Source organism: Danio rerio, chromosome 11 (genome assembly GCF_052040795.2).
Source record: "Danio rerio strain M-AB ecotype USA chromosome 11, GRCz13ab, whole genome shotgun sequence".
NCBI classification, from domain to species: Eukaryota; Metazoa; Chordata; class Actinopteri; order Cypriniformes; family Danionidae; genus Danio; species Danio rerio.
The window spans coordinates 28,804,108-28,829,305 of record NC_141031.1 but is presented as its reverse complement, the minus strand read 5'-3'; the positions used below and the strand labels follow the sequence as shown (position 1 = coordinate 28,829,305).

Here is a 25,198-nt window from a genome sequence, read left to right as displayed (position 1 = left end):
AAAGAAGCTAATATGTCAACCTGTTATTATTATTATTATTATTATTATTATATTAACCTTCATTAATTTATTGTTATTTTATTGTATGTAGCATTATTTAACACCATTTATTTGTTATATTCAAGATAAATAATAAAAAATAGCAAAGAATCACGAGCTCACAATCTACACTGGTCCATGAATGGCAATTTGTTTTACAAAGACAAAGAAAACGATTAGTAAAAGTATTTTTTAATAAAAAGTTTTTAATGAATCGATGAAACACTTTATTATTTACAATCATTTTAAAATAATTATGATATAATAGGGCTAAACGACGTGAGAGTAAATCGATAATAATTCTAGTAATATTTTTCTTCTTACTAAAAGCAGGCACTACTTTCCGGCTGCAATCCCTGTCGCAGCTTGGTACAGTGGGCCGTTCTCTGTCCAAAAGTAGTTCCGGATTTGTGATCCGCGCATTCCCCGGATGTTAGCTATTCAGAGAGAAAGACGAACGAGCGAGAGAGAGGCGGAGAAGCCAGGAGACGCCACGGACAAACCGGTAAAGGGATTGCGGGTCTCAAACCCACGACAAACACGGAGAGTTGAGGCTCATTTCGAGGAGAGAGGGAGCTGTGATCGAAATAAAGGAAGGGGAGGGGGCGGCTAACTTTGACAGACCTGCACTGGCCTCCAGAAGCGGACACGAGCCCGGGTGAGTACGGCTGAACGGCGCGAGCTCGCGACATGGAGCTCTCGAAGTTGAAGTCAGGGCCCGCGAAAAATGGACGACTTTAACTGTTAGTTGTGGGGTGTTGAAGTTCAGAGCAGAGCGGGAGAATGGACAGACGTCCAGGCCTCGAATGCTGTGCTGCTGTCGCGGTTGCCGCCGTCGGTCGGGGGCAGGTGGGGACACTGCAAGCTCCACTGTCACTGGAGAACAAGTTTAGTTAGCAAGCCTGCTAGCCGCCAATACGGTTTTGTCAGACAGGTAGCGAGAGGGAGCTGCTAATTAGCCGCAAGCTTTACTTTAGCTCGCCTGCTATTTGTTCGCTCAACTGACAGGCGTTTGACGTGAAATATTTGTGACTGAAACTCGGTCAGTAAGGCGAGCTGGAAGGGAGCTCATCGACAGGGAACTGCCAAACGAGCAACTTTTGGTCCTGTCAACTAACAGTAGTTGGAGGTGGAGGCCGAATCTATTAATATTTTGGAAACAGACGCGCGGCAGCTGCGTGTCATTTTAAATGCGAATCCTGGCCAACTTGTTGTGCCATTAATAATATGCATGGGAGCTCTGGCTTTTGTGCGGGTAAATAGACGATTGCAGTTTGACTTTGTGAAGTTGTGCAAGAGTTATTTCTATTTCATTCAAGTCAGTCTAGCATTTGAACATTTGATGACAGAATCCAATGCAAATCAGCTCCTAAATGAAAGCACGTTTGCAAGATTGCATGCAGCATATATTGGTAACCTTAGCTGTCATGTGCAGCACAAGTCCCCTCGTCTAGTCAGCTGCTGGAATGTTAGCCGCTGTCTGTCAGGTATTTTGGATTTTCCCCTTTAGCTACTTCAAGAACAGACCTTTTTCTGTCATGTTGGGCTCTGCCTTGAATTTGATTTCTTGTTTATGTCGCAGTGTCTGACCTTTATAATTCACATGGAGCCACCATAATGTGCATTAAGGCGTGATAGCACAGGTGAATAGGCTGACACATGGATGTCACTATTTTTGGGTGTTTGATCAATATAATGGTTATTTTTGCGTTTTCATTTACAAGACTATGTTTTAAGTGTGCATGGGTTATCTTATTGCACATGCCTTTTGTTATCATGTTTTCTAAACTTATGATTAATTGTCAAATAATTGCATTTTACAATTTAATTGTCTGCTTATGCTGTAGCAAAAGCCTAATATATTAATTTGAACTAATTAGAATATGTTTTTCTTTAATACTGGGTAGTAATATTAGACTTTTCATCTTTAATCTTAAGTTTTTTTTTCAGTCACTGGAAACTAGCAATCTTATAATACAGTATGAAGTAGATTAATATTGTGGGGTTTGCTCTTGTCACTTACAGTGCAAGTCTAATGCATAATGTTTTAATATTTGCTTAAAAATTATGCAAAATGATTCTGGATGTAATTTTGTAATGTTGTGAAAATAATATTTTAAAGTTTAAATCTTTCTTTTTTTATTCACTTTACATTTACCAGCCTAACTAATGTAATATATTGCAAGATCACACTTTATTTTAAGATACAATTCTCACTTTTTATAAACCAATTTTATTTTTTTCTTTTGCATTAGTAAACTCTTAATTTGCTGCCCATTAATAGTTAAGGTAGTAGTTAGATCAAAGTATTATAATATTTGGGATATTGGAAAAGATCATGCAGAATATGTACTTTATAAGTACTAATAAACACTCAGCGTCTTAATAGCCAGATAATAAGCCACTAGTTAATAGTTATTTATACTAAAGTTATATAATAAAATAAAATGTAATTGGTGGTTCATTCCGATGTGGTGACCCCTGATTAATAAAGGGATTTAGCCGAAAAGAAAATGAATGAACGAACAAATGAATAATATAATATAATATAATATAATGCTTTTGTAAAGTAAAAGAAGGCTGCAAGATAGCCAAACATTTTAAAATTGAGTAGTGCATAAAAAGCAGTGGTTTTGCCTGTGCTGTCTTGCTTTAGGTTGACAATGACAGCTTGTCTGCATATTTTTGCTTGCATATTTTTGCTATATGTGGATTGACCAGCAGCATTCTATTAGTTATAATGGGATTCCCTCCTCATTCTCATTCGCTTAAAGAATATAGTACGATTGGAGAGAAAGACTGTTGAATTATGCACCAGCATGCTTAAAATATTGAATGATGGACACATGTGAACTGCCCGAGACATATTTTCCCCACCCAGTCAGTGTGGCAGTACAATAGTGTGAAAGATTCACGTTAGCACCAGACTTGTTTGTCTTTGGGTTGTCAGCTCACAGAACGCAGAAAATGATTGAACCATCAGTTGCCTGTCAGAACACGCCTGGTGGTTCTTGTGCTAAAACTGCTGCCTTTTAGTATTTACAATTATTGCATGAAGAACTTTGTTGCATTTGTTTAAAAATGTGTTGTAACTCCTGCATGATGTACTGTTCTTTTTGAGGTCTATAACTTTGGACTCGTGTATTGATGTAAAATATTATAGGACACTGTATGTGTGTTTCAGCTGTTGAATCATGGAACATATTAAGTTTCATTAAAGGAAATGTTGTTTTACATCACCAAATTTATGCACAGGTTTTTGCTGTTGTTTTCCCTCCAAAACAATTCCTGAAGGATGATGCTGTTAGGGTCCTAGAGTTTGGTAGGTAAATTATATTCTGACATGGATAGAAATTGGAAGAGATCTATAAGGTGAAAATTACATTATAAACTAATGCTAAAACAAAATATGGAACTTTATTATATATTTTTGTTATGGAATAGTGTTTCGATCACATTGTACCTCATTTACTGGTCAGCGGTTACATGATTTTGACCCATGGGGCTCTTCGTATGCAACAGTCTCCATTCCACCAGCGGGTATGCTAAAAGTAACAGTTGAACTTACCAAAATGCATCATTTCTCAAGTAAACAGTGTGTCAGGCACTTAAAGATGTCAATTAAAACAGCTTGTTAACAATGTCATTTGGTGTAACATTACATATGTACCAGCTGACTAGGTGTCCTGTTTAGTTTAAAGGATTAGTGAGAGATTTCCTTCCTGAAAAATTAACATGTACTGGATATATGTCCATAATAAATATGGAATTCAATCAAATCTCGATTCTAATCGAATTCCAAGCTTATGTAAAGAAATAGAGTCCTAATATTTGTGTCAATGCCCTGTTGTAAATAAAAACAGTATTTGTCAATGATGCTACGATCCTATTAATAACTAATAACTGAGGAGGACAGAAAACAGACATTTGGTCTATTGACTTGGTGATTTCTTTGTTCATCAGAAAGAATGAGTTTAACTCAATATTACTCAAAATGACCAAAGCCTACTGATGAACTGGTAAAATAATCAAGAAATTACTAGATTTTTCAATTATGAAAATATTTATTTATTGTCTCCCTATAGGCATGGCTTGATAACCAGTTTCAAGCTTTACTGCGGTTTGGAAAAGTCTAGGTTTTAAAATCACCTAAATTTTTCTACGGTAGTTAGGTTTGTGTTTTTTACAACTATTTTATTTAGTTTTCTATTGAAACAGTATCTCCACATCAAAAGCTATTGGTCAGGCCACAATTCGGCAAACAACTGCAAAAACAAATCGCTTATAAACAAACATTCAAGCATGCTATAGAGCTGAACAGTGCAGTGGCTTACTTTATATCCAAAGAAAAGATGGATATCCAAAGGTGTAAAGAAATCTGTATTTTTGGAACTAATGAAAACAGCAGAAAGTCAGTGATTTATTTGAACTCTTTAGCCTGACATGTTTACTATTCTAAAATATTTAAAATTATTATGATAAAATTAATTGTGTTCAGTGGGGAAAAAGTTGTTTTTTTACCCCGACATTTAAAAAAAATTGAATATATTTTAAAGCGATAATCACAATAATGTTAAAGCCTGAAACCGTGATTTTTTTTTTATCCAAGGTTATCATACCAATCAGAAACTTTTACTGGCCCATGCTTACTTTACTATAACCTAATTTGATTTCCGAATGTTCAAAAACATTTTAATTGAGTACATAAAAAAGCATCTTCAGTATCTGTCATTTATTAGTCAGTTTGAAACTTAAAATCTTCATTCAATATGATAAAATATCACTCGCATCTTTGCACATTGTGACTTAATATTTTCTTAAATATTCTTAATAATGCATACATGTGAAAGGTTCATTTATCAAACTGCATTTTACTGTTAATTTGATCTCATTTGTACCATGTGAAGTGTCCTAAATAAAAGTAAAGTAGTGAAAATGGTAATGAAAGAAGTTTTTGTTACACCGGGTTTAAATCCTGTCTTAAGAAAGGTATTACCCCTTAAGTGTCTTCTATCTTTCATGTTGTTCATTAGTGCTTTGCTAAATGGGCTGGAATGGGAGCTGTTAAAGAACACAAGCATGGCATCTGTTGTTGCGCACCATAACTGTTCCCATGCCAGGATCTGACGAGGCCTCCTCTGCAGTATTGCATACAGGCTCGTCTCCGTCTTACCCTCAGGCCTCAGTGGGCATCCTGCCGCTATGTCTAAACTCACCTGGAAACTGCTGGCTTTATGCATTCCACCTACTTTATCATTGCTAAACGATGCCATAGGCTACATGCCAAATGGGCCGTTGTATGGTGCTTTAGATATTTGGTGACTGTTATATATTTTTTGTACATTGGCGCTATATGGTGTTCAGTGTAATGAGCTGTCTTTACTGTTACACTGTTTACAGTGTTTTCTAATGCATTTGCATAATTTTTCATTTTTTTCTCCTCTGCTGAATTGGTCGTTGAGATTTTGTCCCACATTTAGAAAAGTTAAGCCTTTCTCCAGCTGTGCTGCCCAAACATCTGTTCTCTTACACTTGTGTTGTGTGAAACCAGTGTATCATTTTCTCTCTCTCTCTCTCTCTCTCTCTCTCTCTCTCTCTCTCTCTCTCTCTCTCTCTCTCGCTCTCTCTCTCGCTCGGTCTGCAACAAGTGGTATGCTTCCCATTAGTTTCTCTATTAGTTTTTCACAATCAGACAGATTTTAGTTTGTGATGGTGAGAGAACATCCATAATGACATTGAATTAGCAGCAAGGCATGTGTAGATTGAGCAGTCTGACGTGGGCAAAAAGAGACCGACACTCACCTTTCGCATACCAATAGCTCATTTGGAATTCAGAGATGGCCCTTTGCCCAGCCCTGTCTCACTGAGAGCCTTTTAATTTTTCCTCCTTGTTGAAGCGATTATTCAAATGGCTGTCCGTGAGATGAAGTTATCAGACCCCTGTTGGTAAATGGGGTCCAGGCAAGCTAAACGCATGGCTTCCCCATCTCAGAAAGGTAACCCGCTTGTCCTCCCTTCCCACTGACAAAGATATCAAATATTTAGATAAAATGTATTGCTTGTTATTACTCTTTTTCTGTGTTTTGTATTGTCTTCTTTTCTTTTCTGCAGCCATCAGTGGTTGTCAGTACTGCATGTTGGTGCTTGTTGGATAGAAATTAGTCAGAGCATAGCACCCTTGCAATGCTAGTGTTAAAATAATTAGCGTTTATTAGTTAAATGCAGAATAATTTATATTCTGGTAAGCTATGTTAATTCAGACAAGCTGCCACCATTAATATTACAGCAGTCCTATCGCAGCATCTTCATCTTTACTATGTGTATCATTCAATAGTGTTCAAAACGGATTAGTTTGAGGTTGTCTAAAACTAGTCAGCTTATTATTTTGATGAGAGCCCAGTACTGTTAGGTTATGTTCCTTAAGGATACATCAGTGTACAGAGGCTAATACTGACAATTGTATAACTGAAAATGGGATGAATTAAGAAGCAAAAGTTTTCGGAAATGCTCTTAATCATGCTCATTGTTTATATACACTATTTTTTATCTCATGAAAAACTAAAGTGTGTAAATGAGTCACAAGAGTACCATTAATTTCTCTACCACACACCCAAATAAAGACCTGCTATAAGATACTGAGTTTCCAATGCCTGATTTGAACTGTAATGGGATCATCAAGATTTTTTTTAGGCACATCCTGTAACATCGTGTTTTTTTTTTTTTTTTAAATGTCGTTGGTCCATGTTATGAATGTATTTAGCAGATGATTTTATTTAAAGTGACTTACATGCATGAATGCAAACCCGGAGCGTTTATCAGTTAGGGATTGCATGCCTTGTTCAAGGGAATCACCTCAGCCATGACATTGAGGTGGCTATTTATTCAATCTTACCACCAACAACCCCTGTTGGTTTTGGGACTCAAACCTGCAATCTTGAATCTCTGAATCCCAAGTCTAACACTCTTACCATTAGGCCATGGCTGTTGCGTAATATTTTAGTCAAATCAAGTTCAAGTGGTTTTGTAAGTGGACTGAGACCCATTTTCAGTCTTAGTCCACTTGTTTGGTCCACACAAAAGTTCAAATAGCAGATAACCAATCCTGCCCAGTGTGAACACACCTTTCATGTACAAACAGTCTCTTGTCAATAGATGTTGGGCGACTGGTCAACTATTTTGCTCCATGCATTTTTATATTGTCTATTTTAAGCTGTCGCAATAATACTCTAAATGCCAAAGCTCTTGTTATGCCCAAATCCGATATGAAGCCGTGCTGTGCTAGCGGTGAGAGTCAGTAAGTAGCTCGGTCTTCATTAGCAAAGTCGTTCATCACTAGAATGCAGATGAGCTATGAAGCCATTCATCTCTGATTCCAATTTGAATCTTGTTTGCAGTCATATTGTGTGAGCCCACTTTTTCATGTTCAAGAAGTCTCTTTATGTGAAAGATCACTGGGGGATAATTGCACTTAAGTGAACCTCATTTAGAACTGACCAGAGCAATTACAGTAACTGCAGTTCCAGGCATTTTTGGGCCACCGGTTTCTAGTTTCGCAGCTTCAAGGCTATGATCAGATTGGAAATAGATTGACGTTGAATAGCAGAACAATTTTAAAGCAATTCCTTCTCATGAATGGCAATTAAAATATTTGAGCATTTACAAAAAAGAGAGAGCTTTTTCACAAGGTGTTACGAGGTGAGCTGAAGCCAACACAGTTTCTTCAGGCGAAACCCCCGGGGCTTTTGGGAGCTGTTTTATTATTAATGTTATTCAGGAGCCAAATTTCGAGTTTTGCTCAGCTGGGTGCTTTAATCTATTTTTGCTGTAAATTAATGAATTTTTAAAGAGCCCCTCACTAGATATGGGTGGATATGGGAATGCTGCACTGGTTCAGAGTTTTTCAAACAACCCCCCACCCCTGGGAAGAGGAGCGCAGATCTACCGAAGCACTACACTTTCATTTTTTATTAATGCTGAAATACACTGCCAGAGCTCTACCAGTCTCTCCATGTACAGAGAACTTTGTTAGATGTTGGTCTGTACTGTGCTACTCTGGCAGATCCAACAGCAGTTGGAACTCCAGATATGCAGTGCAGTGGACAGATTATGTGTCATTCGCCCTCATTACCTGGCTGGAGACCCGTCCTACCCTCCAGATCGAATTTGTCATGGCTGCAAACGGGGCCTTGGCTGCTTTTTTGGCCTTTTGCATTGGTTTGGTTTGACTAACCTTCTATTTAATCTACTGTAGCGTTTTGTGGTTTCCACAGGTTGCATGCACTCAGTCACTTTCATTAACCATGCGGCGTTACCTATTTGACTACACATGCCGTCTGTTCACGTCAGTGAAATGTGTGGGGATACACCTTAGTGTATGTTCATTGCTTTCACTATTACTGCAGAAAAATTTCTTGCTGCATTGCCTGTTTGTCCTTGGCGAAACTGGCTGGTCTGCAAGGGTGCGTCACAGTGGAATTGGAGGACTTTTTTGTGTCTTCTGTCTCTTAAAACAGTACAATACAACAGCGCAATATATTTCATTCTGTGCCTGCTGAAGGTAACAGAGACTCTCCTTTTTTCTCTCTCTCTTTCAAGAGAGATGTGGACACTGTGTGCAGGGAGAGGATTTTACCTAGATTACACAGCTTAAGTAATCATAATCAAGCTCAGCTAATACCATTTAATAACCATTTTAATTACTTTAGCTTACTGCACACTCAGCTGTAGTTACAAATGCACTTCTGGAGAAGCCCTAATAACTTGCTAAAGATGGACAATTATCCTTGGTCTGTGCTTTTGAGAGCAATTTCTGCCCAGTTCCCTCCACGTTTTGCTTCATTTCTCCCATTTGAGTGTCTGAGTAGCCAAAGCTGTAAAGCAGACATAGGTCCGATTAATAAAGCTAATTGGTTTAGCACTGCAGAAATTTAAAGTTTTGTTTTTTAAAGTTCCTTTTGAAAATTATGAATTAACAAAATACTGATTTTAAATGCTGGTGCGTTTAATGTCTGTTTAAAAACATTGTTTAAAAGGATTTCCAGCTCTTAATGTTGCACTTTCTCAATTTCAATTTAACATGGTATTATGCTAATTAAATAATTGAATGATGCTTTAGTTCATTTTCCTGAAGCAGTGAAATGATTTAATTTTATTAAGCTGTGCTTGAACGTTCAAGTAAGTCGAGATATTGCAGTATACCTCTCCTTGAGAAATGCTCAAGTTTAAAAAAAAAAAAATGTTGCATCATAAAAATGTTTGCTGCTTGCAATAAGTGTTTTGAAGAAATATTCAATATTATTCTCGATGTGAGTAGCATGCAAACCATTCATGGCCAGATCAGGGAAATAACACCATGTAGAACTTAACTCATACCTGCTGTTAGTGGGGTATAAATTGAGATTTCTTTTTACATTAAATTTAAGATATGTACCAAGGCATCATTTATTTGATCAGACAATACAATAAAACAGTAATAAGTTGAAATATTATTATTTAAAATAGTAACTTTGCTTTTCTAATATATAAAAAATATAAATAGTTTAGAAAACAGTATTTCTAAGCATTCTCTAATGAACTGAGGTTATTAATCATTTAAGCTTCATATTAAGAATAAAATTTTTTATTGAATACGTTGTTGTAAAGAAGACAAATTTCATTCATTTCTGTAAAGAACTTCATCATGACTTGATGCAACTTTTAAAATGTAACATTAAGATGTAATTTAAATGCCAAGTTATTGCAGTTATCTTAAACAATCATGAACAGGCGATTATGTAATTACATGCAGTTCAGTGACACCATTTTGCATAATCTTAGGTGAGCCTGAGCTGCTCACCTGTCTGCTGATTAAAATGTGTTTACAGCATCATTACAGGCCTTGCTCTGTGGTTTGCATCAAAGGTAAAACTGGCACAGGAAGTGTTTAATGCATTTAGCACACTGTCAAGCTAAAGCCAGAGCGATGGTGTTCTCCCGTGATGCAGTTCTTTCAACCTTTTGACTCCGCTGACTAATAGTTTCTGCTGCACTAAATCGTTCTTAACATTCCTCTTAAAGGGAACGATTGTGTCATTACGCTTCAGAAAGTCCTTGAATGAAGCCAAAGAAGTGCTCTGCGAACACGGGGAGCGAGCTTTGGGATGACGTAGGTGACACCATAAGTGATTTCTCCCCTCTGTCCTCCTGAAGTCTCACACTGCCGCATTCAGCTGGCCTCCCTCGCTTAACAAACAAGAGTTCTGTGGAGAATGCCTCATGTTACTCAAATGAGTCATATTTCCTTTGGACTCTGCGCTGCTCCCTCTGCACAGCTTGAATTAAGTCTACGTGGGGGAGGGGTGCTCTCATCCTCGTTTGACTCCGAAGCTTTCGGAGGTTTGGTCAGTGCCGTTGGCCTTGTGTTGGTGTGTCAGTAATGGGACGTGAGCCACACTGATCAATGGGTCTTTAGAATGCCAGATCCCTTGGTGGCTGACACCACTGACATCGGGCTGGGCCGGCTGAGTCATGGGCTCTTAAATAGGCCGGCTGGAATCCTAGCCCTTGGAGTGACCCCGCTGGTGGCTGCAGGAGAGGAACAAGCTGCACCTGGTGTCTAAACTCACTTTTATGATGTTCTGTTTGTGTTTGTTAATAATGCAAGCTTTAGAGGGAGTCTAGCAATGAATGTTGGTCGGCATTGACAATTCAGCATTGGAAATATTGTTTTTTGAAGACTCTTTTTCTGTGAGTGTGCAAAGGTAAAATAAGAAAGTATGACTAGAACTGGGCAGCAGTGATTATGCTGGAGCTTAATATACTTGTTTGTCGCTTTGCTGCTTATTTGCATTAAGTTGGAATCACTAGATCTAATTGAACTTTAAGGTTTTATCTTCACTGCCATTTGTAAGCACAGTGCTTCCCACAGGTTTGAAATATACTTATGGTTTAGGCCAGATTGAGACAGACCATTACCCACTGCACATAAATGGGTAACTGTATGCGACAAACAAAACATCATTTGACTTTTAACACTATTTTTATAATTATCTGTTTTAAACAATTCTAATTCAGTGGGTTCTTTTCAGTGGGTTAAAGTAAAAAAAGACTATATGCTATTCAGGAGCCATGCGCACTTTGATGGGGTAAAATCTGCTTCTCTCCATCTCTCATTCAAGTTCAGGTTGCTTTATTGGCATGACATTTTGTATAGTATTGTCAAAGCATTTTAAATCTATAAAATATGCAATATATATATATATATATATATATATATATATATATATATATATATATATAGGCGAGGCAGTGGCGCAGTAGGTAGTGCTGTCACCTCACAGCAAGAAGGTTACTGGGTCGCTGGTTCGAACCTCGGCTCAGTTGGTGTTTCTGTGTGGAGTCTGCATGTTCTCCCTGCGTTTGCGTGGGTTTCCTCCAGGTGCTCCGGTTTCCTCGGTCCAAAAGACATGCGGTACAGGTGAATTGGGTAGGCTAAATTGCCCGTAGTGTTTGAGTGTGTGAATGTGTGTGTGGCTGTTTTCCAGAGATGGGTTGCAGCTGGAAGGGCATCTGCTGCGTAAAAACTTGCTGGATAAGTTGGCGGTTCATTCCGCTGTGGCGACCCCGGATTAATAAAGGGACTAAGCCGACAAGAAAATGAATGAATATATATATATGTGCGCATAAAATTAACGATAGCTTAGAAAATGAAAGCAAAACGAATTCCCAGACATTTTAGTAGATTTAGAAACTCCAAACGAAATGAAATGGGTAAAGGAGAGAAGATTTTCCACTACTTAATTGCTCGCGGATGTTTGTTTATATTAGGCAAATACAAAAAAAGTGTAAAAAGATGATGATAATGTTAGACAAAAAAAGCGTCACTAAATATACTTGGGTGGCCGCTAATATACCAAGTTAAGTCTATGTGTGGGAAGCACTGAAGTATGATTTCAAATATCCCATAGAGCTGGTCTTTTGTAAGTTTTATAAATCAAATGCATTCAGTGATCATTTCAGATTCAATTTAGCACTGTACAGTTTTTCATATCATAAAAGGTGTTGACCATACATCATAGTAAAGACATAATGCATTTTTCTATTTTTTTATTTGTTTATTTTTAACAATGCTTATTTTATTCACTTAGAATCTTACATTTTACAATTACAGTGGTTCAATTTTGTAATGAAATATTTTATTCCATTAAAAAAAGACAACCAAAATTTTACATTTATATAAAGCATTAATATGCTTTTAATTTATTTATTAAATTTTTGCCAGACTCTAACGTTATATGCTGTACTGTATTGTTTTTTCTGGATTTTATGGTTTTGTCTGCATTTTTTGCATTGCAGTACTCATGGTTTTATTTTATTCAAATAAATTGTAAACATAATGGCTAAAATGCAGCCTTAAAAGTGAGCATAAGATGCTTCTCTCGATAAAATAAAAAGTAGCACATCTACTCTAAACATTTGAGCAGAATTGTCCTTTTTCTAAGACAGATCTTGAAGATAAAAAAAATCTGCAATAACAGAACAGCTGTACTGGAGTTTGGTTTAATCGAACCAAACCTGTGAAAAATGAACGCACCCTTAAGAGCTATGTTTTTATTCTTCTCAAACGATTGAAGTGTATCAAGGTATACTTAATATTTCTTTAAGCTATCATAGCCAGCTCCTAATATGCCTAAGCACTCGTGGGGAGGCTCTGTGTTAGAGATTTAGTTTAACATGCTTCGTGTGCTGCAAGAAATTCATAAGTATTTAATGTTTTCGGTGGGGCAGTGTGCTGATTTGTGAACTGCCTTTTAAACTGTTAAAACATGACCCCTTTGCCAAATCGTTTCAGTCAAAACTGCTTTTTTGTCTTCCCTATACCTGCACTATTTGGTTTCTTGCCAGAATTGGTGAGTCACTGGAGACTGAATGACCTACTTTTAATGTCTTCAAGGAGTGCCAGAATGAGTTTTCCTTTTTTGTAGCAGAGAATGGAGTGGATAAATAAGGGTCTTAAACCTGTTTTTTGATGCTTATAAGCGGTGTCAGTATGTGAATCACCTCATAGAAATCACTGATTAAAAAAAACAACTTTTTTTTTTTAGCTGTTGTCTGAAAATAAAATCTGAACCATTTAGATTTGTGTTTTAGTTTTTGTCAGGGAATAGAATAGAAATCATGAATATCACATTTTACATTTGATATTATTTTATTTTCTATGCAAAGCATGGTTTTGTCCTGCTCTTTATGAGACAAAATCAAAGACTGTGAAGGAAACACCGTATTGGGGGATTTCCTAAGACCATCCTTCTCTCTTTAACTAGATGACTGGTCTTTTATTGCGCAGCTTCGGGTAAAAGACGTGACAAAATGACAATAAGTCATACTGTAAAAAAAAAACAGCTTGCAAAATCGAATTTGCTCTTCTTTAAGCTTGAAATAACATTCCCCTTCTCAAATGGTGCTTTGAACCACTAATTGCTGTTTCCCAGGATTTGTTGTCTGGCTTTGAATTGGAGACAAATTTGAACCGAACGTGGCTTCTTGCCTGCTTTTTTCCCCTTTTACAAGTCTCTGTGTCTTTGATGTCATCTGCTATGAACCCTGCAGCTTCGTCTGACACAGTCGCGCACAGTCCAATCTCCCTGCAACACATAGTATGGCTGCTCCAGGGAGGCTGTTTATTCATTTAGTCTGATGTCTTTAAATACGGTTTGATACCTCCACATCCCCGTTTTTGATTTGGTATCCCATTAACATGCAAAAGAGGAGGTCGCTTGTAAAAACTGCTATGCGGTAGGGGGTAGCAGACTTTTTCATAGGGTGCTTAATGGCCGAACACTGACCACGTGTATCTAGTGCATGCTGGCTTTTTTTTAAGTTTTTTTTTTTTTTTTTAAGCCTGCAAGATGGCAATAAGACGATTGCTAAATAGGGTCTTTAAATGATGGTCTTTTTGCCTGTCATTCCGTTTTTGGCTTTGAACTTTAAGTTTAGATGGAAGGCTTTGAAATCATTCACTCAGTTGTCTCTGTTGAGTGTACTGAATTGTGAGCATGCTGTGAGTTTCTTTATACATACAGTTTAATTCACAATTATAAGCCCTCCTGTGAATTTTTTTATTTTTATATTTTCCAATTGATGATTAACAGAGCAAGGAATTGTTCACAGTATTTCCTATAATGTTTTTGACACAATGCTCAATTGGGACTAATGGGCCCAAAGTGTGCCAAAAAAAATATCCCCCACACCACCAGCCAGAACAGTTGATACAAGACAGGATGGATGCATGCTTTCATGTTGTTGACGCCAAGCTCTGACCCTACTGTACAAATATTGCTGCAGCAATCGAGACCCATCAGACCAGGCAACATTTTTCCAGTCTTCTATTGTCCAATTTTGGTCCGCCTGTGTGTATTGTAGCCTCCGTTTAATGCTCTTAGCTGACAGGAGTGGCACCTGGTGTGGTCTTCTGCTGCTGTAGCCCATCCGCCTCAAGGTTTAAACAGTTTTGCGTTCAGAGATGCTCTTCTGCATACCTCAGTTGAAACGAGTGGTTTGAGTTACTGTTACCTTTCTGTAAGCTGGAACCAGTCTGGCCATTCTCCTCTGACCTCTGGCATCAACAAGGCATTCGTGTCCACATAACTGCCGTTTACTGAATATTTTCTCTTTTTCAGACCATTCTCTGTAATGCCTAGAGATTGTGAACGAAAAATCTTAGCAGATCAGCAATTTCTGAAATACTCAGACCAGCCCGTCTGGCCCTAAAAACCATGCCACATTCAAAGTCCCTTAAATTACCTTTCTTCCCCATTTTGATGCTCTGTTTAAACTGCAGCAGATCGTCTTGACCATGTCTACATGCTTAAATGCATTGAGTTGCTGCCTTGTGATTGGCTGATTAGAAATTTGTGTTAACGAGCAGTTAGACAGGTGTACATAATAAAAGTGGCCTGTAAGTGTATATTGCAATGTGAATAAGGTTTCACTAGATTACTTGCGTAACTATTTGCAAAAGAATTATTAGGATGATTTTGTCGGGTAGTGCATATGCATAAAATATAAGAAACAATCTACAAGCATACATAAAATCAATAAAGAATAAGATACAAATTAAATAAACAGCGTTTAACTATTTTCAGAGGAGTAAAATTGTATTCAACTGTACAGTAATTGAATAATCAATCATCAATCGTTTTTAATATGTCAAAGTTACAAACTGTTAAATTTCTCAAGCCTGAATGCTTTTAAAATCTTCACAGATTCACAGGCTTAAAAAAAACACTTGTGAATTTATAATATTAAATATAATCCAGACTCAGCATTGTGTATACTTGCGACGTGTCTATGATTATATTGCAATATTGATGCTGAAACAATATTTTGTGCAACCTTAGTCTACTGAACAAACATTGTTATACAATGACTTGCCCAATTACCCTAACTTAGGTTAAACCTAATTAACCTAATTAACCCAGTTATGCATTTAAAAGAAATCGGTTATTAGAAATTAGTAATTAAAACTGTTCAGAAATGTTGAAAAAAATCTTTCCATTAAACAGAAATTTCTGAAATTAACAGAAATTCTGACTTCAACTTTATACTCAGTGTGTATGTATATATATGTATGTATGTATGTATGTATGTATATATATATATATATATATATATATATATATATATATATATATATATATATATATATATATATATATATATATATATATTCAGTTGAGATTGTGTTGTATTTATTTTTAGCTGTAGAATTTGTTTTAATGATGACTATCCGTGAGTCATTTAGCATCAGAATGCAGACAGTGATCTACAGTGGAGGCAGTTGCGAATAGGAAGTAGAGAATCAAAATTCTGTCCAATATTTATAAGGTAATTAATTATTTTCAGGGTTTGGCTGGTATTAAAATTCTGTCTTGGTTTTTGAAACTGATTATTGTAGTCAGTAAGATTACTTATGATAGGTAACTGTTTTGAATATAGTATTATAAAAAAACTATGAGTTATTATCTCTAGATTTGTTTCCTTTGATTGCAGTATTGAGTTTATAAAATAATTCATAAATAATCTGTTTTATGATGACCATTGATTGTTATTAGTGTTGAAAACAGTTAATATTTATGTGGAAAGCATTATTTAAAAACTTAAACCTTTTTGATTAATTTAATTCACTCAGTTTAAGAAATACTCTAATCAGCTGATTGATGCGCAACAAATTCAGGATATTGATGTAAAAATACCCCTTTAGAGTTACACTAAACTATTATGAAATCAAATAGGAGAAAAAATGAAGTGTCAATCCACGCCAGGTTGGTGACGGTAGCAGGTTTTGACCACTGCGATGGTAAGGGTGTTGCTTTTTGATAAGCTGGAGCAGCCCTTCACACATCCTTCTGTTCTCATATGCGTTTTGAGATATAGCATAAAAAAAAATAAACACTTAATGGAAACAACAAAATTCTAAGAAAACACTTATCTGTGTGAGATGATGTAAATATATGAGATAAGTAAACATCCATCATTAACGTGAAGTTGTAGATTTACTCACACAGAAGGCTCACAATTGCAATCTCAAACTTCATTCATATCTTCTTCTGAACATATGTTTACATGAAAGTGCTTGCATGTGTCTTACTTTGATGTGCAGCTTATTATGAAGGAGAAAAAGCTACACTGGTGTGATTTTGGGGCATAAGTTAAGTTGTAAACTTTGGATGGAAACAGTCCAGTATTAATGCCCTGCATAGAATCACGCACACAAATAACTTGCTCCTCTCATCGAGATTGCGATCATGCATATTTATTAATAAAGTAGCATACAAAGTGACGTGGTAATGTGTGCAATATTTAAAGTTGCAGCTTTTTCCTTCTAGATGCTGCCAGATGCATGTATTTCACAAATGTGCGCGCTCTCTCTTTCTCTCTTTCCCCCTGTAGTTAGTTTATTAAATAAACATTAACCTTCTATACTACTCGGTCTAATTTAAAGCATGCAGAATGATAAAGGAAAAAATCCATAATGCACACTCATGGATTTTACCTTGCATAAAATGTGCGCAAAGCGCCTTTAAACATAATAGAGTTTTCCTTGAAAATAGAAAGAAAAAAAATTAAACCATTTTGGAAATAAGAACTTTATTTACATTACGAACTAAGATGTAACCGTTATCCATTTTATGCTTTGTTGATGGAAATTATGTCTTCTCTTTTCTAATGTCTTGGTATTTTTCCAAATATTTTACTGACGGTCATAAAAGTTTTGAAGATCAGTTTTATCTGCAGCAGGAGCAAGACATAGAATTGATGTGGTATTGCTAGAACAGAATGCATGCAGAAAGACTTTTAATATGTCAGTAACCTAGATGTAACTAAATGAATGGCAAAATCTGTTTAACTGATTATATTTTAATTACATTACAGCAGCGATGCTGTGAAAGGAACCCTATAAAAATGAAAAAGTCACATTAACCGGATATCAGAAGTTTATTGGTATGGGGAAAAAAACATTAGCTCTGCATATACTCTATATATTGTTTGAACATTGATATCGCAATGTGTATCTACAGTAGTCACATCGCAGGATTAGATTATTTACCAAAGTTTAAAAGATGATATTACTATTTTAAAGCAATTTATGTAATGATGGCCATGTCATTTTATGTTTGATTGTTCAATTTCTGTTCCTGGATATGGTTAGACTCTCCTGAAAACCATAAAGCACTTTATTTTACCTCTATCGTAGGTCTGTTGTATTTATATATGCTTGTAATTTATAAGCAAATGGCATTGCATAGAATCATGCTAGTCGATCTTAATGAATAAAATCTTTTTAAATTATAGAGCTATTCAATTAATCTGGTGAGATTATATTCTTTATTGCAATGTAAATCGCAGAAAGACAAAATATTGCAATGTCAGATTTTTCCAATATCGTGCAGTCTTATTTCTGGTGTTTGTGAACTGCGATATATAAAATACATGTGACATTTCTTATATAGTACATGTGTTTTATTTTATTTTATTTTTTTACACACTGGGTCGTAGGGCTGCACGATTAATTGAAAAAAGATTGCAATCTTGATTCGACCCTACACACGATCTTTATTTAGCTTGTCTACGATTCAGCCACTTAATTATATATTTAAGGTCAGGAGAAAGGCATAAAGGTATTAATAATAAATATCCTTTATTTAATGCCTATAAATACGTATGCTTGATTGTCATCACGGGACATGTGGAGGAGATAGAGGGAGAGGTGACCAAGTGACCTGCAGTTTGGCAGTATTTCCGGTTTCAACTGAACGAGAAGGAAGACGTGGGAAATATGAACTAGATGTCTGCATTAGTGCTAAAGATCTTTGCCCGAACCCGACAGGACCCGGCGGAACCTGTCGGGTTCGGGTTTGATTTCTATCATTTTAGACGGGGCCGGGCTTGGCTTTGCTTGCGCAGTAGGTAAATGAATAGTTGTGTGATAAATTTTGATTAGCGCAAGAAAGTAATCAAATCGTTTTTTACAACATTAAAATCCATCCCTGCAAAGGTGAAAAGAATGATGACGGAGAAGTTAAAAAGGGAATTTTGATGGCGGTCAAGCCAGTCACTAGTTCATAAGGAACGGTCATTCTAACCGCCAAGGTATTTTGGCGGTCGCTCATACACTACGTATTACGGTAGAGCGCTAAACCGCAAACGGACAGGTAAAAAGACGAGGTCACTCGCTACACTGAAACTGCTGTCATGGAAAATTAAATGGATGTTCCTGGCTGGTAGAAGATGAACAAACAATCCTACCCAAAACTTGCAAAATTAGCCATATCAGATCTATGCATCTCAGCCTGTAGCAGCAGCAGTGAAAGTGTGTTCAGTGCTGCTGGACGCACCATCCTGTGGATTTAATAATGTTCCTCCACAAAAACACGTAGCCTAATCTTGGTGAGTAAAGGGTTTTAAAATTATAAATGAATATTAATTAAACCATAATCATAATGTAGACAGAGCATACAGGCTAATTTTGGCATTATTCTTTTATTATTCAGCTTCACCGTCGCCTTAAGGCCAGAATGTGAAGAGAAGTGGCGAAACAAATCTTGCACAGTCTTTATATTTATTTCATTATTGTCAAAATACCCGTCATAATTTAGAATTTATTTGAATTAAATTTGTTAAGCAAGACTTCTTTTTATTTGTTGTGTTAGCCAATTTAAAGGCTAAGTGTACGTACCAAGGCCTATTTAGAGTGCTGAAATGTTACGATGTTACAGAGGACTTGTTTTATTTCTTTGTTCCAACTTCCAAGTGGCCTATAGTCTACGTTTGTTACGAATAAATTATGTTAAAACATATAAATGACTCATTCTTAAAAAAACAAAAGAGCTGTGTGAATGTGCACATTTGAATAATGTAAACGGGTTTGGGCTTTATAAAGCTGTCAATCAAAATGTACCAGTCGGGCTCGGGCCCCATCGGCCCGAATTTTTATGGCCCAATTACAGCTCTAGTCTGCATTCCAGCTGCTGTACTGTGGGAGCTGACCAGATTTCTTGCGGTACGGGAATAAATTTCCGAATAAAGCGTGGGAGTGGTCGGTAATACCGGATACCGGGGTAAAATAGGGAGGAGATTTGATGGCATCAAAATTTGGATACCGCCCAAACCTACCTGCATATGCTGTGAATAACAGGTAATAAAGTTGTAAGTAACGTCCAGTTTGTTGCACAGAACGATCATTTAGGAGCAGCGTGGAAAGTATGATTTGCATGTAATTTTTATTTTTTTTTTTTCGTGACGGCTGCTATGACAGCAGCACACTTGACAGTGATAGTGGAACCGGCTCGCAAATATCACATTTTAGAGTTATGATAACGACTAGTATTTGATATATTTTATCTTTCATAGCGAACACAAAGTGTTGTGCATTAGAATAAATGTTTACTGGGTCAGTAAAACCACTCTAGCCTATATAATGTTGAATAATGCAGGAGGGAATCTGATAATAACAAATGTCTCATTTTAATGAATAAATGTTGGTCTAATAATGTTGTCAAAGACAAATGACAAGCATTTGTCTCAAATATAATATTTCAACTTCAGAATTATTAGTAGTTATATTCTGATGCCATCACTTTACTGTGAATTAACAAACAGGACAAATTTAAAGTGTTTAAGTCCACCATTCCAAGTCTATACAAAAATTAGCATTTTAACTTACAATAGACCTACACATAAGCCTAATATTATTATTGTTTTACCATATGTTTAAGAACACTAATAATAATAGCCTACTGATATTAACCTTTATTTTACATCTACAGAACCGCAAAAAAAATCGTGATTCTCATTTTAGTCAGAATCGTGCAGCCCTACTGGGCGGCATAACCATTGCATGTTTCTGTTGAGCTTATGAATCCAGTAACCAATCACACTGTCACTGTATAAAACACTAGGGTTTTGTATAGCATGAATTCTGCACATTCAAATTTGAAAATATGATATGCCCTTTTCCTGTTTGTAAAAAAAAAAAAAAAACATGTTTGTATTTTATTTTGTATTTTAACATTGTATGTTATTTTATTTTTTTATCAGTCACATATTAAACAATATTTAATTACTCATTTTGGGTTACAGATACATAGTTTTTTTTCTAGGTATGATCAATAATTAGTTTTCAAAATCTACATTTTCTCAAAATCAGAAATGCGTTTACCTCACAACTTCTCCCCTTATGCAATGTTAAAAAGTAAAACACAATTCTTATGTTTGAGAAGCTTTCGAGATGTCAATACTAATATATGGCTCCTGTCTGATAATGGCAGGTCAGCAGTTTGCACTAGAAATCCTCTGTTCCAAATGAGTCATGCTGCCTGCCACATGACGTGTGACTTCTGCCAAGTGAGTCATCTGAAACGAGCGCTTCACAGACACACAGGGCCGTAGGAATCAAATCTTCTATGGGTTAGTGACGGACAAGATTTTGTATAGCTAGTCATTTCAGGAAATATTTGCCTCAGTATCCTGACTGTTTTATAATAGGATCAGTTATATAGGAATTGGGAATTGTACTTGTTTGAGATACTGTTTGGAAGGAGTGGCTGCAATACAGTTTACGGGTCCAGGCCGCTACTCATTTGAATTGACAATTTTAATTGACAAACTTTTTTGTCATATCAAACATGTGAACACAAGTGAATCTCTTGCAAAAACATAGTGTACACTACAATTTAGTTGAATCAAATAAACTTTTCTATACATCTTAGTAGGGTTGCGCGATATTGGAAAAATCTGACAATGCGATATTTTGTATTTCTGCAATATATATTGTGATGTGAATACAGCTTTTATTTGAAAAGAGTTCTTAATATTAGAGTGATAAGGTTGATTTTTGTTGTAGACTGATTCTCAAATAATATATAACAAAGACTTTACAAGCATAGATAAATACAGAATAGTCAGAATGCTAAATAGTCAGAATGTATACAGATATTCAATAATCAACACTGCATAGTCTTAATTGTATATAATGTAATCTTTATTAATGTTAAAAACATAATTTCTGGTAGCCAGATGTCTTAAATTCTGAAATGTTCACACAGTCGCAGGCCTTAAAGACATAGTTTACCTAAAAATGAACATTTACTTACTATTTACTCACTCTTCACTTGTTTCAAACCTTTATGAGTTATTAAAATATCTTCTTTGTGTGTTCAACATAAAATAAAAACCTCATATACGTTGGAAACAAGTGAAGGGTGAAATAAAAATAGTGAGTAAAAAGATAAATTTTGTGGTCAACTATCTCTTTAAAATGCATGCAGATAATACATTTTTACTCCATTATAATTAAACTCAACATTGCATATCCTGCGATGTGATTATTGCGGATGCACACATTGCGATATCAATGCTAAAACTATATATTGTTCAGCCCTACATCCTCTTGCATCAATTAAACTGACTAAAAATATCAAGTTAAACTTTGTATAGCTTAAAAAGAAACCTGATTACTTTTTAAAATAAGTTAAACCGACATAAAAATGTTCGCTGTTTTGACTTTTTGTCATTAATTGTTTTACAGTGTACACAAGATAGCAATATCTTAACAATTTATAAAAGTGTTTCTTTTTCTGGCCAACTTATATATGAGGCATGCATATATTTTGCAATGTTTTTGAAAATTTTACAGCGCTTCTGTGAGCTCTTATTAGTACCATTTGTTGAGTCTATTCTTCTCATATAGACTTATAGAGCACTTGGGTCCAGAATATGCATCGAGTGACGTTAGACTTAAGTGGATAGTAGTCGCATGTTTTCTGATGTACCTTAAAGTTGGAGGTTTCTCTGTACACTTTAAAAAAAGTCTTATGTCCTAATTATTAAACAAATAGTGATAACACTATTGCACGCAAGATTTTTAAGTATTTTTCAAGACTTGATAAATTATTATTATTTTTATTTATTTTTTTAAGCGAAAACCACTTAAATGAATCATGGGAAAATTACTAGTGATAGAGTGATAGATTGGAGCTGCACACATAATCGAAAAAAAGATTGCGATCTCGATTCAACCCCCTAGACCAGTGGTCACCAAACTTGTTCCTGGAGAGCCGGAGTCCTCCAGATTTTAGCTCCAACCCTAATCAAACACACCTGAACAAGCTAATTAAGGTCTTACTAGGTATACTTGAAACATCCAGGCAGGTGAGTTGAGGCAAGTTGGAGCTAAACCCTACCGGGACACTGCCCATCCAGGACTAAGATTGGTGACCCCTGCCCTAGACGATCTTAATCTAGCATTTCTACGATTCTATCAATCATATTTTCAAGTTCAGGGGTGAAAAGGCGGCTGCACGAGTCTCTTCATTGTTTCACACATGTTGCTCAGCTATGGACACCTCCAAATGATGTTAAAAGAGTCACATACTGTATTTATAAGGTATAATTCACCTAAAAATGTCATTTTGTCTTCATATAATGCAGTATTTGTAGCCGGGAAATCACACGTGATGCGTGTGCGTCTACTTCAGGGAACAGAACCTGCATATGTTGTGAGTAACAGCTAATAAAGTTGTAAATAATATTCAGTTTGTGGCACATGATCGTTTGAGAGCCGCGCGCGAAGTATGAACAGCACTTGAAAATGAACCCGAACGCGTGCACATCATTTTAATAATCATATTGCATTTTAAAGAGATGACTGCGACAAGCATTTGATGTTTTTTACTTTCACAGCAAACAGAGTTGTGCATGAAAATAAATGTTTACAGTGTCAGTATAACTACTCCAGCCTATATAATGTTGATTTTACCCGTGAATTAAATGGTCTAATAATGTTGTCAATGACAGATTGCAAGCATAGGTCTATATCTCAAACATAATTCAACATCAGAATTATTATAAGTATAATAGAACTATTTATAGAAACCAGGAGACCTACACATAATATTAATATAGTTGTTTTACCATGTTTGAGAAAAAACAATAATCTCATATTATCTTTATTTTAAGCAAAAAAATCATGATTCTCATTTTAGCCAAAACTGTGCAGCTCTTTGATAGATGAAGATTTTAATATTTTTAGTGGAATGTGCTTTTTTAATTTAAACAAATTCACCACCATTTACACATATTTATTAATGAAAATGACTCATTATTCATAAAATGTAAAATATATAAATTATAATGAAAAACATACATGTACACAATGCATTTTTGCCAAATATCATTTTATTACATGTTCCATTGATTAAAAAAAAGGTACACTTTGTTAAACAAATCTATTTAAAATTTACAGCAATGTTAAGCTCTGAAAAAAGTTCTTTATCCATGTCACGAAAAAAATGTTCTGTCAACTTTATTTTGTAGGAATAGTCACATTTCAGACAAAATCTGACAGTATTTGTGTATTTGTGAATATTTGTATAAATACAGTTCAACAATTCTAGATTTTCCAAGCCAGCAACGACTCGGTCATCTTCCAATATAATGCAGAAGTCCTCATTTTTGGTCATCCCTCTGGCAGACAACAATTCTCTGTGCATTCCCACACTGTAAAATAAACATTAAGTTTATTATTATGAAATTGTGCAATTGTAAATTTCAAATGTTTAAGGTTTCCTAAAACACATTAAGTAACTAAAACACTTCTTTGTATATCTGTGAAAAGTAATTTTAAAAATATAAAATGCATTTTTCTGAAAAGTATAAATATCTGAAACAGTTTAAGACACTTATATTGCACTCCTAGATGAGCTCTTCCTCTTTTTACCGCTCTGCTCCTCTTTTGTGGGAAAATACTCTGAAAAATTTCTTCATTGATCTGAAAAATGAAGCAAATATTAGTTTTTATGTACAGAATTATATAAAAGCAAAGTTAATTACATTACATCATCATTGCTGTAAAAGTAGCCTTATGAAATGGAAAAGCAATAGCTGTGCATAAACCCCATTGAATATCTATAGCTAACTTAGCTTAGCTTAGACTTACCACTTAACAAGATCACTGTTGTTCATCCACCAAGCTTACTGTCAAATATTACAATGCAAAAAAAATTGTTCAATTTCAATGTAAAATTCAGAATAAACACAGAAAGAAATCAATTTAAAAAATATGTGGGTGGTTTAAAAAAAAAAAAAAACTTTTATCCCTAATTGCATCGAATAGCATACACTAAGCTTCTGAAAAAGCTTGAACAGCATGTGTCTTTCCTAAAAGAGCTTATTTAAGACAATACAAAGTATAAATGTTAATGCTTATTTTTAATGACCACATACATTTTTTTAATGAAAATTACAAGCCTCAAGATTAATTTTTTAAAGTGTACTTCCATTTGTGATGGAGCTTGTCATGGAAACATTCATCTCATTGCATTCACACTGTACCAATCAGGTATTGCTTTACCACTGGCATGGTTTTATGGGTTTGTTGAGTTACAAAATGAAAAACTGTAGTTGTGTTTTTGCATGTGTTCTTACAAAAAATATAAGATTTTTTGTAAAATAGTATGAATTAGTATGACTTTTTATCAATGGACCTTGATGAATTATGAACCTTGTTATCTATGACATTGCTAATACTTTATTTTCCAGATGGCTGTTGAAATATTTTAAGATGAAGTTAGATAATAATATGTTCCTAATGTAGTAAACAAAGATTGCAAGCATCTCATTA

The 25,198-nt window shown here is 35.5% G+C and overlaps 1 protein-coding gene across 2 annotated transcripts in view; it reads left to right on the top strand.

Moving 5' to 3' along the window:
* Positions 1 to 470: 470 nt before the first annotated feature.
* Positions 471 to 25,198, top strand: part of foxj3 (forkhead box J3) — a 128,964-nt gene continuing 104,236 nt past the window's right edge. The window contains 1 exon segment of one of the 2 annotated variants that reach the window (NM_001326388.1): positions 471 to 697. The gene's annotated coding sequence lies outside the window, so the exon portion shown is untranslated. 2 annotated transcript variants of the gene reach the window in all.